This window comes from Dendrobates tinctorius, unplaced genomic scaffold, assembly GCF_039654945.1.
Source record: "Dendrobates tinctorius isolate UK_male_01 unplaced genomic scaffold, ASM3965494v1 ptg000095l, whole genome shotgun sequence".
Taxonomy (NCBI): Eukaryota; Metazoa; Chordata; class Amphibia; order Anura; family Dendrobatidae; genus Dendrobates; species Dendrobates tinctorius.
Window position 1 is genome coordinate 5,362,213 of NW_027361763.1, and position 14,527 is coordinate 5,376,739.

General features: G+C 48.6%; 1 protein-coding gene across 2 annotated transcripts in view; it reads right to left on the reverse strand.

The window, feature by feature from the left end:
• CTNNA2 (catenin alpha 2) overlaps positions 1-14,527 on the reverse strand; it is a 918,592-nt gene that overhangs the window by 37,045 nt on the left and 867,020 nt on the right. The window lies entirely within an intron of this gene.

The following is a 14,527-nucleotide window of genomic DNA, read 5'->3' on the forward strand; positions in this document are numbered from 1 at the left end:
AGGTGGAACTCCACCCTGCACATGGTGGAGCGGCTGTGCGAGCAGAGGCAGGCCATAATGCATTTGTGGGAGGATACACGGCCAGGCACTTTGAGAGCAGACATGGAGTTGACAGGTGTGCAGTGGTCGAAGCTGAAAGACCTCTGTAAAGTCCTTCAGTGTTTTGAGGAATGCACACGGCTGGTAAGCGCAGACGACGCCATCCTAAGCATGAGCATCCCACTTATGCGTCTGCTCATGCAAACTTTGACGCACCTTAAGGAGCAGGCGTCTGCAGCCAATGTTGATGAGGAGGAAGAGGAGGAGGGAATCCTTGATGACATTCAGCCATTGTCTGCTCAGGGACCTCTCCTGGACGAGGTGGAGGGAGAAGAGGAGGAGGAGGATGATGATGGGGATGATTACTTAGGGGAGGAGGATGCATCTCGTGGGGCAAGTGAAAATGTTGGCGTGGCAAGGTCTGGTACAGGGTTTGTGCGTGACTGGAGGGATGTGGATTTGCCAGAAAGTGCTCCTCCACCCAGCACTCGCAGTGCATCATTGACACCGGGAACATTGGCCCACATGTCAGATTATGCCTTGCGGATCCTAAAAAGGGACCCCCGCATTGCCAAAATGATGAACGATGACGACTACTGGTTGGCCAGCATCCTTGATCCACGCTATAAAGGCAAATTGCAAAACATCATGCCACAGGAGAACCTTGACCTAATATTGGCTAATAAACAAGCAACTCTGGTAAATCGGTTGCTTGAGGCATTCCCAGCACACAGCAGCGGTGATGGTTCTCACACGAGCCGTACGGGCCGGGGGCAGCTTGGCAGAGGTGTTCGTGGTGCACACAGCAGAAGTGGCGTTGGAGACAGGGGTTTCATGACAATGTTGTGGACTGATTTTTCAAATACCGCTCACACAACTGGTAATACTGCATCGATGGAAAGTGACAGGAGACAGCAGTTGTCAACTATAGTTACAAATTACTTTTCCTCCCATATCGATGTTCTCCCACATAGGTCATTCCCCTTTGACTATTGGGCCGCTAAACTGGACACCTGGCCTGAATTGGCCCAATAAGCCTTACAGGAGCTCGCTTGCCCAGCTGCAAGTGTGCTATCGGAAAGAGTCTTCAGTGCAGCTGGATCAATCCTGACAGAAAAAAGGACACATCTGTCAACCCAAAATGTGGATGATCTAACCTTCATTAAAATGAACCATGCATGGGTTTCCAAGGATTTTGTCCCACCTTCCCCTGATGACACATAGGGTGACAGAAAAATGGCTTGCTTTGGTCCACCTCTTCCTGGGACTTCACCTATTTCGCCTTTTGCATCAGCTGAATGTCCAACATCAACATATGCCACTTTCTAAAACTCCCTAACTGTGCTGCCTCCCCCCCCATGGCCGGGGACACCACCTACCGCACAACACCGTGCGAGTGCCGTTGCCCTGGACAGGTGGGTAGGCCGACTCTTGGGCGCGGGCACTGGCACAGGGTCCCTCATAGTGCAACCAAGTGTCTCTGACGGTGGTGGTGCACACCCGCCATCAGACACACCGCTGTACTATGAGGGGCCCAGTGCCAGTACCGGCGCCCACGAGTGGGCCCCCCTTGCTTGGGCAGGGCCCCAGCATTTGCAATCTTTACCTCTCCCTGCTCCTCCGCTGTGTAATCTGGGCCGTCAAATCCATACTGTGCCTGACACCGTCTGAGCCTGCCTCCTGATGTATAGACATATATTTTGAATGTGTACGCTATCCATACATGTTATCCGGGGAAACGTTACCCTTTCTAACCTTTGTGCAATCACGTGCAATCCATACTGGGCCTAACACCGTGTGAGCCTGCCTCCTGATGTATAGACATATATTTTGAATGTGTACGCTATCCATACATGTTATCCGGGGAAACGGTACCCTTTCTAACCTTTGTGCAATCACGTGCAACCCATACTGGGCCTAACACCATCTGAGCCTGCCTCCTGATGTATAGACATATATTTTGAATGTGTACGCTATCCATACATGTTATCCGGGGAAACGGTACCCTTTCTAACCTTTGTGCAATCACGTGCAATCCATACTGGGGCTAACACCGTCTGAGCCTGCCTCCTGAGACATATATTTTGAATGTGTACTCTATCTATACATGTTATCTGGGGATACGGTACCCTTTCTAACCTTTGTGCAATCACGTGCAATCCATACTGGGCCTAACACCGTCTGAGCCTGCCTCCTGAGACATATATTTTGAATGTGTACGCTATCCATACATGTTATCCGGGGAAACGGTACCCTTTCTAACCTTTGTGCAATCACGTGCAATCCATACTGGGCCTAACACCGTCTGAGCCTGCCTCCTGAGACATATATTTTGAATGTGTACGCTATCCATACATGTTATCTGGGGATACGGTACCCTTTCTCACCTTTGTGCAATCACGTGTAATCCATACTGGGCGTGAGAACGGCTGGCGAGCTGTTAAGCAAGCTACAGCACATGAGGTTTGCACACGTAAGTTTTTCATTTTTTCAGGAATGATGGCTAGGCCTAATTCCGGAACTGCGGTTGACCTGCACTTACTGGGAAATCATTGTTCGCGGGTAATAATTGTAATCAGTGATCCCCATCACTAACGTTGTTCAGCGGGTTATCTGCACCTGTAAGCGACAAATGCTGGCCTTTTCAGTGTAGCGCACATGCAGCCACGGACATGTAAGGGCATGACACACCAGTTAATGGCCAATCTCATGTGCCAGAGCCTCACGTGTCCCTCTAGTAAGCCGGACTCAGACCGCGGGGCATGACGGAGTCTCGTTCGTTAACAGAATTAAGCTTGCAATGTGTGCATCTGTTCTGTAGCTGGCATGGTTGAGGTTTCCCAGGTGGAGTCAAATTTAACCATAGGCTCCACTCCTGGTGGTGCCCTTCTGGACATTCCTTTAAGGTTCAGCTTTGCAACCATACTGCCCACGTAAAACAAACACTTTGCCTTCATGAACGCTGTTTGGAGGGTCATGACTCGTGGGAATAACGCCGCCCAATCAGTTAACCTGCTAGAGAGATCCTTCGTTGCTCCCAAGCATGACATCACACTCCCTAGGAAGAAGGTAATGCCACCATGGCGACCGTACTCCTGGGGGCGACACAAGTGCACTGATGCCCAGCCACTGCTCGATGAATCTGCTGGTACATTGACCCAGACCACTACATTCCCCTCGCACGCTACACGACCTGAATCTGACCCTGATGAAACTCAGGTTACCCTTCCCATATACAGTTCCATCTTACACGGTGACAAAGAGGAAGCTGCAGATGAAAGTGCAGGTTCGGCCCACCCGCCATCAGACACACCACCGTACTATCAGAGGCCCTGTGCCAGTGCCGTCGCCAACGAGTGGGCCCCCCCTGCTTGCCCAGGATCACAGCACTTGCAAAGTTGAAATACTGTGCAGTGAGATGGAAGATGGGGACGACGAGGAGTCCAGACAAGTACAGGGATTCCCTAGCGAGGAGACTTATTTGATTGTTTTCAATGTTGGGACAGCAATTTTTGGGGAGCACTATACTCTGGAGAATGATAGATGGGGCCCACCATACACTGGAACATTCCAAAGGTGGACATCAGACACTGGAGCAGCATTTACAGGGCCCATTATACACTAGAGCATTAGAAATGGGGCCCATTATGTTTGGAGCATTATTTGGGCCCATAAGACAGTGGAGCTTCATCCATGGGGACCAACATATACTGTAGCATTATGTGGAGCTCATCATATACTGTTTCAAACATTATATGGGACCAATGATTCTGTATGGAGAAATAGATGGGTCTCGTCATGAGATGTAAAAAGTGAGGTATTTTTCATTGTACTATACCGCTATTTCTCTGCCGTATCGGAGCATGATGAGTTGTGGTATGTGTTAAAGGGGCGCTCTTTCGCCCAGGGCACATGAAAACCTGCAGCCAGCCCTCCCCCCCCCACAACTTTAGCCAAATAACCCCCATTTTTCAGTGCGTAACTTGTATTATGAAGTTAATTAAGGTTGACAAGCTTAAGTAAGAAGAATTGATGCTTTTGGCATTCAAATGGGCACTGTAGGTGTGTTTCCTGTCCTCCTCTCACTGCCGACTTTTATTCCCCATTGACTTACATTGGGTTTCGTGTTTCGGGACGACCCTGACTTTTCCCTATAATCGGACGATCTTGCTCGACCCGACTTTTGGAAAAGTCGGGTTTCACTAAACGAAACGCGACCCTAAAAAACCAAAAGTCGCTCAACTCTACTTATAACTAGAGTTGAGCAACTTTTGCTTTTTTAGGGTCGAGTTTCGTTTCATGAAACCCGACTTTTCCAAAAGTTGGGTCGAGCAAAATCGGCCGATTATAGGGAAAAGTCGGGGGTCCGACCGAAACACGAAACCCAATGTAAGTTAATGGGGAATTAAAGTCGGCAGTGAGAGGAGGACAGGAAACACACCTACAGTGCCCATTTGAATGCCAAAAGCATCAATTCTTCTTACTTAAGCTTGTCAACCTTAATTAACTTCATAATACTAGTTACGCACTGAAAAGTGGGGGTTATTTGGCTACAGTTGTGGGGGGGAAGGGCTGGCTCCAGGTTTTCATGTGCCCTGGGCAAAAGAGCGCCCTTTTAACACATACCACAACTCATGATGCTCCGATACGGCAGAGAAATAGCGGTATAGTACAATGAAAAATACTTCACTTTTTACATCTCATGACGAGGCCCATCTATTTCTCCATACAGAATCATTGGTCCCATATAATGTTTGAAACAGTATATGATGAGCTCCACATAATGCTACAGTATATGTTGGTCCCCATGGATGAAGCTCCACTGTCTTATGGGCTCAAATAATGCTCCAAACATAATGGGCCCCATTTCTAATGCTCTAGTGTATAATGGGCCCTGTAAATGCTGCTCCAGTGTCTGATGTCCACCTTTGGAATGTTCCAGTGTATGGTGGGCCCCATCTATCATTCTCCAGAGTATAGTGCTCCCCAAAAATTGCTGTCCCAACATTGAAAACAATCAAATAAGTCTCCTCGCTAGGGAATCCCTATACTAGTCTGGACTCCTCGTCGTCCCCATCTTCCATCTCACTGCACAGTATTTCAACCTTGCAAGTGCTGTGATCCTGAGCAAGCAGGGGGGGCCCACTCGTTGGCGACGGCACTGGCACAGGGCCCCTGATAGTACGGTGGTGTGTCTGACGGCGGGTGTGCAGAACCTGCACTTTCATCTGCAGCTTCCTCTTTGTCACCGTGTAAGATGGAACTGTATATGGGAAGGGTAACCTGAGTTTCATCAGGGTCAGATTCAGGCCGTGTAGTGTGCGAGGGGAATGTAGTGGTCTGGGTCAATGTACCAGCAGATTCATCGAGCAGTGGCTGGGCATCAGTGCATTTGTGTCGCCCCCAGGAGTACGGTCGCCACAGTGGCATTACCTTCCTCCTAGGGAGTGTGATGTCATGCTTGGGAGCAACGAAGGATCTCTCTAGCAGGTTAACTTATTGGGCGGCGTTATTCCCACGAGTCATGACCCTCCAAACAGCGTTCATGAAGGCAAAGTGTTTGTTTTACGAGGGCAGTATGGTTGCAAAGCTGAACCTTAAAGGAATGCCCAGAAGGGCACCACCAGGAGTGGAGCCTATGGCATAATTTGACTCAACATGGGCAACCTCAACTATCCAGCCACAAAAAAAATGCACACATTGCAAGCTTAATTCCGTTAACGAATGAGACTCCGTCATGCCCCGCGGTCCAAGTCCGGCTTACTAGAGGGACACGCGAGGCTCTGGCACGTGAGATTGGCCAATAACTGGTGTGTCATGCCCTTACATGTTCGTGGCTACATGTGCGCTACACTGAAAAGGCCAGCGTTTGTCGCTTACAGGTGCAGATAACCCGCTGAACAACGTTAGTGATGGGGATCTGGGTTTACAATTATTACCCGCAAACGATGATTTCCCAGTAAGTGCAGGTCAACCGCAGTTAGGCCTAACCGTCATTCCTGAAAAAATGAAAATCTTACGTGTGCAAACCACAGGTGCTGTAGATTGCTTAACAGCTCGCCAGCCGTTCTCAGGCCCAGTATGGATTACACGTGATTGCACAAAGGTGAGAAAGAGTACCGTATTCCCGGATAACATGTATGGATAGCATAGTGTACACATTCAAAATATATGTCTATAGTTCAGGAGGCAGGCTCAAACGGTGTCAGGCCCAGTATGGATTACACGTGATTGCACAAAGGTGAGAAAGGGTACCGTATCCCCGGATAACATGTATGGATAGCATAGTGTACACATTCAAAATATGTGTGTATAGATCAGGAGGCAGGCTCAAACGGTGTCAGGCCCAGTATGGATTGCACGTGATTGCACAAAGGTGAGAAAGGGTACCGTATCCCCGGATAACATGTATGGATAGCATAGTGTACACATTCAAAATATATGTGTATAGATCAGGAGGCAGGCTCAGACGGTGTCAGGCCCAGTATGGATTACATGTGATTGCACAAAGGTGAGAAAGGGTGCCGTATCCCCGGAAAACATGTATGGATAGCATAGTGTACACATTCAAAATATATGTGTATAGATCAGGAGGCAGGCTCAAACGTTATCAGGCCCAGTATGGATTACACGTGATTGCACAAAGGTGAGAAAGGGTACCGCATCCCCGGATAACATGTATGGATAGCATAGTGTACACATTCAAAATATATGTCTATATATCAGGAGGCAGGCTCAAACAGTGTCAGGCCCAGTATGGATTACACGTGATTGCACAAATGTGAGAAAGGGTACCGTATCCCCGGATAACATGTATGGATAGCATAGTGTACACATTCAAAATATATGTCTATAGATCAGGAGGCAGGCTCAGATGGTGTCAGGCCCAGTATGGATTACACGTGATTGCACAAAGGTGAGAAAGGGTACCGTATCCCCGGATAACATGTATGGATAGCATAGTGTACACATTCAAAATATATGTGTATAGATCAGGAGGCAGGCTCAAACGGTGTCAGGCCCAGTATGGATTACACGTGATTACACAAAGGTGAGAAAGGGTACCGTATCCCCGGATAACATGTATGGATAGCATAGTGTACACATTCAAAATATATGTCTATAGATCAGGAGGCAGGCTCAAATGGTGTCAGGCCCAGTATGGATTACACGTGATTGCACAAAGGTGAGAAAGGGCACCGTATCCCCGGATAACATGTATGAATAGCATAGTGTACACATTCAAAATATATGTCTATAGTTCAGGAGGCAGGCTCAGACGGTGTCAGGTCCAGTATGGATTACACGTGATTGCACAAAGGTGAGAAAGGGTACCGTATCCCCGGATAACATGTATGGATAGCATAGTGTACATATTCAAAATATATGTCTATAGATCAGGAGGCAGGCTCAGACGGTGTCAGGCCCAGTAAGGATTACACGTGATTGCACAAAGGTGAGAAAGGGTACCGTATCCCCGGATAACATGTATGGATAGCATAGTGTACACATTCAAAATATATGTCTATAGATCAGGAGGCAGGCTCAAACGGTGTCAGGCCCAGTATGGATTACACGTGATTACACAAAGGTGAGAAAGGGTACCGTATCACCGGATAACATGTATGGATAGCATAGTGTACACATTCAAAATATATGTCTATAGATCAGGGGGCAGGCTCAGACGGTGTCAGGCCCAGTATGGATTTGACTGCCCAGACTACACAGCGGAGGAGCAGGGAGAGGTAAAGATTGCAAATGCTGGGGCCCTGCACAAGCAAGGAGGACCCACTCGTGGGCGTCGGTACTGCCACTCGGCCCTTCATAATACGGCGGTGTGTCTGACAGCGGGTGTGCACCACCACCGTCAGAGACACTTGATTGCACTATGAGGGACCCTGTGCCAGTGCCCACGCCCAAGAGTCAGCCTACCCACCTGTCCAGGGCAACGGCACTCACACGGTTTCGTGCGCTAGGTGGTGACTCAGGCCATGGGGGGGAGGCAGCACAGTTAGAGAGTTTTAGAAAGTGGCATATGTTGATGTTGGACATTCAGCTGATGCAAAAGGCGAAATTGTTCAAGTCCCAGGAAGAGGAGGACCAAAGCAAGCCATTTTTCTGTCACCCTATGTGTCATCAGGGGAAGGTGGGACAAAATCCTTGGAAACCCTTGCATGGTTCATTTTAATGAAGGTTAGATCATCCACATTTTGGGTTGACAGACGGGTCCTTTTTTCTGTCAGGATTGATCCAGCTGCACTGAAAACTCTTTCCGATAGCACACTTGCAGCTGGGCAAGCGAGCTCCTGTAAGGCATATTGGGCCAATTCAGGCCAGGTGTCCAGTTTAGCGGCCCAATAGTCAAAGGGGAATGACTTGTGCGGGAGAACATCGATATGGGAGGAAAAGTAGTTTGTAACCATAGTTGACAACTGCTGTCTCCTGTCACTTTCCATCGATGCAGTATTACCAGTTGTGTAAGCGGTCCTTGAAAAATCAGTCCACAACATTGTCATGAAACCCCTGTCTCCAACGCCACTTCTGCTGTGTGCACCACGAACACCTCTGCCAACTGCGCCTGGCCCGTACGGCTCGTATGAGAACCATCACCACTGCTGTGTGCAGGGAATGCCTCAACCAACCGGTTTATCAGAGTTGCTTGTTTATTAGCCAATATTAGGTCAAGGTTCTCGTGTGGCATGATGTTTTGTAATTTGCCTTTATAGTGTGGATCCAGGATGCTGGCCAACCAGTAGTCATCATCGTTCATCATTTTGGCAATGCGGGGGTCCCTTTTTAGGATCTGCAAGGCATAATCTGACATGTGGGCCAATGTTCCCGGTGTCAATGATGCAGTGCGACTGCTTGGTGGAGGAGCACTTTCTGGCAAATCCACATCCCTCCAGTCACGCACAAACCCTGTACCAGACCTTGCCACGCCAACATTTTCACTTGCCCCACGAGATGCATCCTCCTCCCCTAAGTAATCATCCCCATCATCATCCTCCTCCTCCTCTTCTTCCTCCACCTCGTCCAGGAGAGGTCCCTGAGCAGACAATGGCTGAATGTCATCAAGGATTCCCTCCTCCTCTTCCTCCTCATCAACATTGGCTGCAGACGCCTGCTCCTTAAGGTGCGTCAAAGTTTGCATGAGCAGACGCATAAGTGGGATGCTCATGCATAGGATGGCGTCATCTGCGCTTACCAGCCGTGTGCATTCCTCAAAACACTGAAGGACTTTACAGAGGTCTTTCAGCTTCGACCACTGCACACTGTCAACTCCATGTCTGCTCTCAAAGTGCCTGGCCGTGTATCCTCCCACAAATGCATTATGGCCTGCCTCTGTTCGCACAGCCGCTCAACCATGTGCAAGGTGGAGTTCCACCTTGTTGCAATGTCGATAATGAGGCAGTGGTTGGGAAGGTGGAGCAATCGCAGCAGCTTCTGCATACGAATGGAGTGTACAGGCGACCGGCGGATGTGCGCGCACAGTCTTCGCACCTTCTGGAGCAGGGCTGTTAACTCCGGATAATTGTTGAAGAAGCACTGCACCACCAGGTTCAAGGTGTGAGCCAAGCAAGGTATGTGGCTGAGTTTTGAAAGGGCTATGGTTGCCACAAAATTACGGCCGTTATCACTAACTACCTTGCCTGCCTCAAGATGTAGACTGCCCAGCCATGACTCAGTTTGTCGCTGAAAGTACTCGGCCAACACCTCCGCGGTGTGTCTGTCGCCCAAACACATCATCTGCAACACAGCCTGCTGACGCTTTCCACTAGCTGCTCGATAGGGGGACACCTCGTGTGCTACAGTGGCAGCTGCAGATGGAGTGCTCGTACTACTGCGCTCTGTGGACGAGCTTTCGCTTCTGGAGGAGGAGGAGGGTCGAACGCCTACAGCCAACTGTTTCCTATACCATGGGCTAGGCAGCACTGTCCCACCACCGCTGTCCCCTGTGGACCCTGCATCCACCACATTAACCCAGTGCGCAGTGATGGACACGTAACGGCCTTGGCCATGCCGACTGGACCATGCATCAGTTGTGAGGTGCACCTTTCCACTCACTGACTGCTTGAGTGCATGGACAATGCGGTCTTTCACATGATGGTGGAGGGCTGGGATGGCTTTGCGAGAGAAGAAGTGGCGACTGGGTAGGTCATAGCGTGGTACTGCATAGGCCATGAGCTGTGCTTTCCACCAACCGATAGAGCATTATCTCTAACGAGATTAGTTTGGCAATGTGGGCGTTCAAACCCAGTGTACGCGGATGACAGACTGAGTACTTTCTTGACCTACTCCTAGTCTCTGGGAGGGTGAGCTGGACTTGAGAGCTGCATATGGTGTAACTAGCGGTGAACAGGGCGGACTGAGAGAGGGTTGATGATGGTGATGGAGTTGGTGTTCTTTCTGATGGCCTAGATTCAGTCTTTCGTTGATATAGCAGTGGGATTCCCTGACAGCTTTGGCCTTGCAACGACACCTCAACATTTGCTGCTGTGCTAACCGGTGGTCTTACAGTGGGGGAAACAATGTAGCATTGCTGACTACCTTCTTTGTGATCAGTTGCACATGTGGTACTTGAGGTTTGGTGTTGTGTCCACGCTTGCAAGTGCATTCTGGTTAAATGTCTAAGCATGCAACTGGTATTCAAATTTTTCAGATTTTTCCCTCGGCTAAAGGTCTTTGCGCACTTCTTACAGATAACCTTGGCCTGATCATGAGGATTTTGTTCAAAAAAATGCCACACTGCACTCTTCCTACTTTGGAATACATTTTGCGGCCTAGCACGCTGTGCTATTTTGACCGTCTGGACAAGCTGTCCAGCAACTCTTTTGATTTTTGGAACCTGTTTTTTGAGTGCTCCGGGCCTGCCAGATAACAGCTGTTGCGATGTCGATGTCTGCTGTGGATGCTCCTCCTCCTCATCTGAGCTATTGGAAGCAGCACCCTCTTCCCCAATGGATGCCAATCTGGGTCAACAACTGGGTCATCCATCACCTCCTCTTCAATGTCATGTGCACCTTCCTCTGTGTCACCGTGTATGGTGGTATAGTATGCGGGAATGGGCACCTGAGTCTCATCAGGGTCAGAATCTGGCTCATTACACTGCGAGGACAATGTAGTGCTCTGAATGAATGTAACAGCAGAATCATCTATCAGTGGCTGTGCATCAGTGTACTCCATGTCAGATTGATCTTGGCCTGGGTAATTCACTATTTCACTTGATAACCCAGGCATGGTATGTGAAAACAGCTCCATGGAGTAATCAGTTGTATCGCCTGCGTCAGCCTTCAATCTTGTTTGGGGTGAAGGACACAAGGAAAGGTGTGGTTCATGAACATGACCCTCCAATGACGACTCAGTGCTTTTATTTTTTAGAACTTCAGAAGAGTAGGCGATAGAGCTGGAGGCTAAGTCAGCAATGTAAGCCAAAACTTTTTCCTGATGCTCTGGCTTTAAAAGCGGTTTGCCAACTCATAGAAAACTAAGCCTTCGAGGCCTTGTGGAGCCAGACGATGACGCAGGTTCAACACCTCCTGCATTCGGTCCTATTTTGCTTTTGCCACTACCATCAGATCCACCACCAACACCATCATTACCAGCTGGCAACCCCCGCCCAATTCCACGGCCTCTTCCACCAGCCTTCCTCATTTTTGGTAAAAATGTACACAAAATCCCACAAACTATATAGTAATGTAAGACAAGGTACAAGGTGTATATAGCACAGAGGAGACGTCGAATTTCTGAACACACTTGTGGACACTGTTGGATTGTGTGAGGCCCAGTTAATATCACACTGCTATGTCACAGGCTCAATGTCGCAGGTGTGAAAAATGTCACTATAGGACAGGGGAGATGTAGAATTTCTGAACACACTTGTGGACACTGTTGTGTGAGGCCCAGTTAATATCACACCGCTATGTCACAGGCTCAATGTCGCAGTTGTGAAAAATGTCACTATAGGACAGGGGAGATTTAGAATTTCTGAACACACTTGTGGACACTGTAGTGTGAGGCCCAGTTAATATCACACCGCTATGTCACAGGCTCAATGTCGCAGGTGTGAAAAATGTCACTATAGGACAGGGGAGATGTAGAATTTCTGAACACACTTGTGGACACTGTTGGATTGTGTGAGGCCCAGTTAATATCACACCGCTATGTCACAGGCTCAATGTCGCAGGTGTGAAAAATGTCACTATAGGACAGGGGAGATGTAGAATTTCTGAACACACTTGTGGACACTAGAGTTGAGCGAAACGGGTCGAAAAATTTCAAAAGTCGCTGACTTTTGGCAAAGTCAGGTTTCATGAAACGAAACCCGACCCTAGGATGAGGTCGGCCACGAGGTCGGCGACTTACGCGCCAAAGTCGCGTTTCAAAAGTTTGTTTTGCGCTCTTTTTCAGCCAATCAGGATCCACGGACACTGTGGGCAACGTGATGACATAGACAGGGGTCACCACCATCTTTCAGAAGGGCATGCAAGTGATTGGCTTGCTTTGGTGGGCGTCACAGGGGTTATAAAAGGGCGTGCACGCCGACCGCCATCTTACTTCTGCCGATCTTAGCATAGGGAGAGGTTGCTGATTCTGTAGGGAGAGCGTTAACAGGGAAGAAGAAAAAAAAACTGCTTCTGCTGCTAGCGATTTTGCCTGTACAACACACCAGTCACTGTGTGTGCAGTGCAAGGGGAGGCTATATTGTGGTGGATCAGCAGTGTTGGTTGTTAGGCTGCCTTCTAAGGCTTCCTGACAGCTGCATTGCTGTTTACCCACTGTTCTGCAAACTGCTTTTTTAAAAGCAATCCCAATTTTGTTTTTTGTCCTGCTGAGGTACTGAGCGTGCATTTTTTCACACCATACAGCGTCAGTGGGCCTCACACAATCCAAAAGTGTCCAGTGTCCGCTAGTGTCTGCAGAAATTCAAAATCTCCCTTATCCTGTAGTCACTTTTTTCACACCTGTGCCATCGAGCCTGTGACATAGCGCTCTGATATTCAGTGGGCCTCACACAATCCAAAAGTGTCCAGTGTCCACTAGTGTCTGCAGAAATCCAAAATCTCCCTTATCCTGTAGTCACTTTTTTCACACCTGTGCCATCGAGCCTGTGACATAGCGCTCTGATATTCAGTGGGCCTCACACAATCCAAAAGTGTCCAGTGTCCACTAGTGTCTGCAGAAATTCAAAATCTCCCTTATCCTGTAGTCACTTTTTTCACACCTGTGCCATCGAGCCTGTGACATTGCGCTCTGATATTCAGTGGGCCTCACACAATCCAAAAGTGTCCAGTGTCCACAAGTGTCTGCAGAAATTCAAAATCTCCCCTGTCCTATAGACACCTTGTACCTTGTTTTACATTACTATATAGTTTGTTGGATTTTGTGTACATTTCTACCAAAAATGAGGAAGGCTGGTGGAAGAGGCCGTGGAATTGGGCAGGGGTTGGCAGCTGGCAATGATGGTGTTGGTGGTGGATCTGATGGTAGTGGCAAAAGCAAAATAGGACCGAATGCAGGAGGTGTTGAGCCTGCGTCATTGTCTGGCTCCACAAGGCCTCGAAGGCTTAGTGTTCTATGAGTTGGCAAACCGCTTTTAAAGCCAGAGCTTCAGGAAAAAGTTTGTCTTACATTGCTGACTCAGTCTCCAGCAATATCGCCTCCTCTTCTGAAGTTGTAAAAAATAAAAGCACTGAGTCGTCATTGGAGGCTCATGTTCATGAACCACACCTTTCCTTGTGTCCTTCACCCCAACCAAGATTGAAGGATGACGCAGGCCATACTACTGATTACTCCATGGAGCTGTTTTCACATACCATGCCTGGATTATCAAGTGAAATGGTGAATTACCCAGGCCAAGATGAATCTGACATGGAGTGCACTGATGAGTGATAGATGATTCTGCTGGTACATTCACTCAGAGCACTACATTGTCCTCGCAGTGTACAGAGCCAGATTCTGACCCTGATGAGACTCAGGTGCCCCTTCCCGCACACTATACCACCATACACGGTGACACAGAGGAAGGTGCACATGACATTGAAGAGGATGTGATGGATGACCCAGTTGTTTACCCAAATTGGCATCCATTGGGGGAAGAGGGTGCTGCTTCCAATAGCTCAGATGAGGAGGAGCATCCACAGCAGACATCGACATCGCAACAGCTGTTATCTGGCAGGCCCGGAGTACTCCAAAGACAGGTTCCAAAAATCAAAAGAGTTGCTGGACAGCTTGTCCAGAGGTTCAAAAGATCACAGCGTGCTAGGCCGCAAAATGTCTGCCAAAGTAGGAAGAGTGCAGTGTGGCACTTTTTTGAACAAAATCCTCATGATCAGGCCAAGGTTATCTGTAAGAAGTGCGCAAAGACCTTTAGCCGAGGGAAAAATCTGAAAAATTTGAATACCAGTTGCATGCTTAGACATTTAACCAGCATGCACTTGCAAGCGTGGACACAACACCAAACCTCAAGTGCCACATGTGCAACTGATCA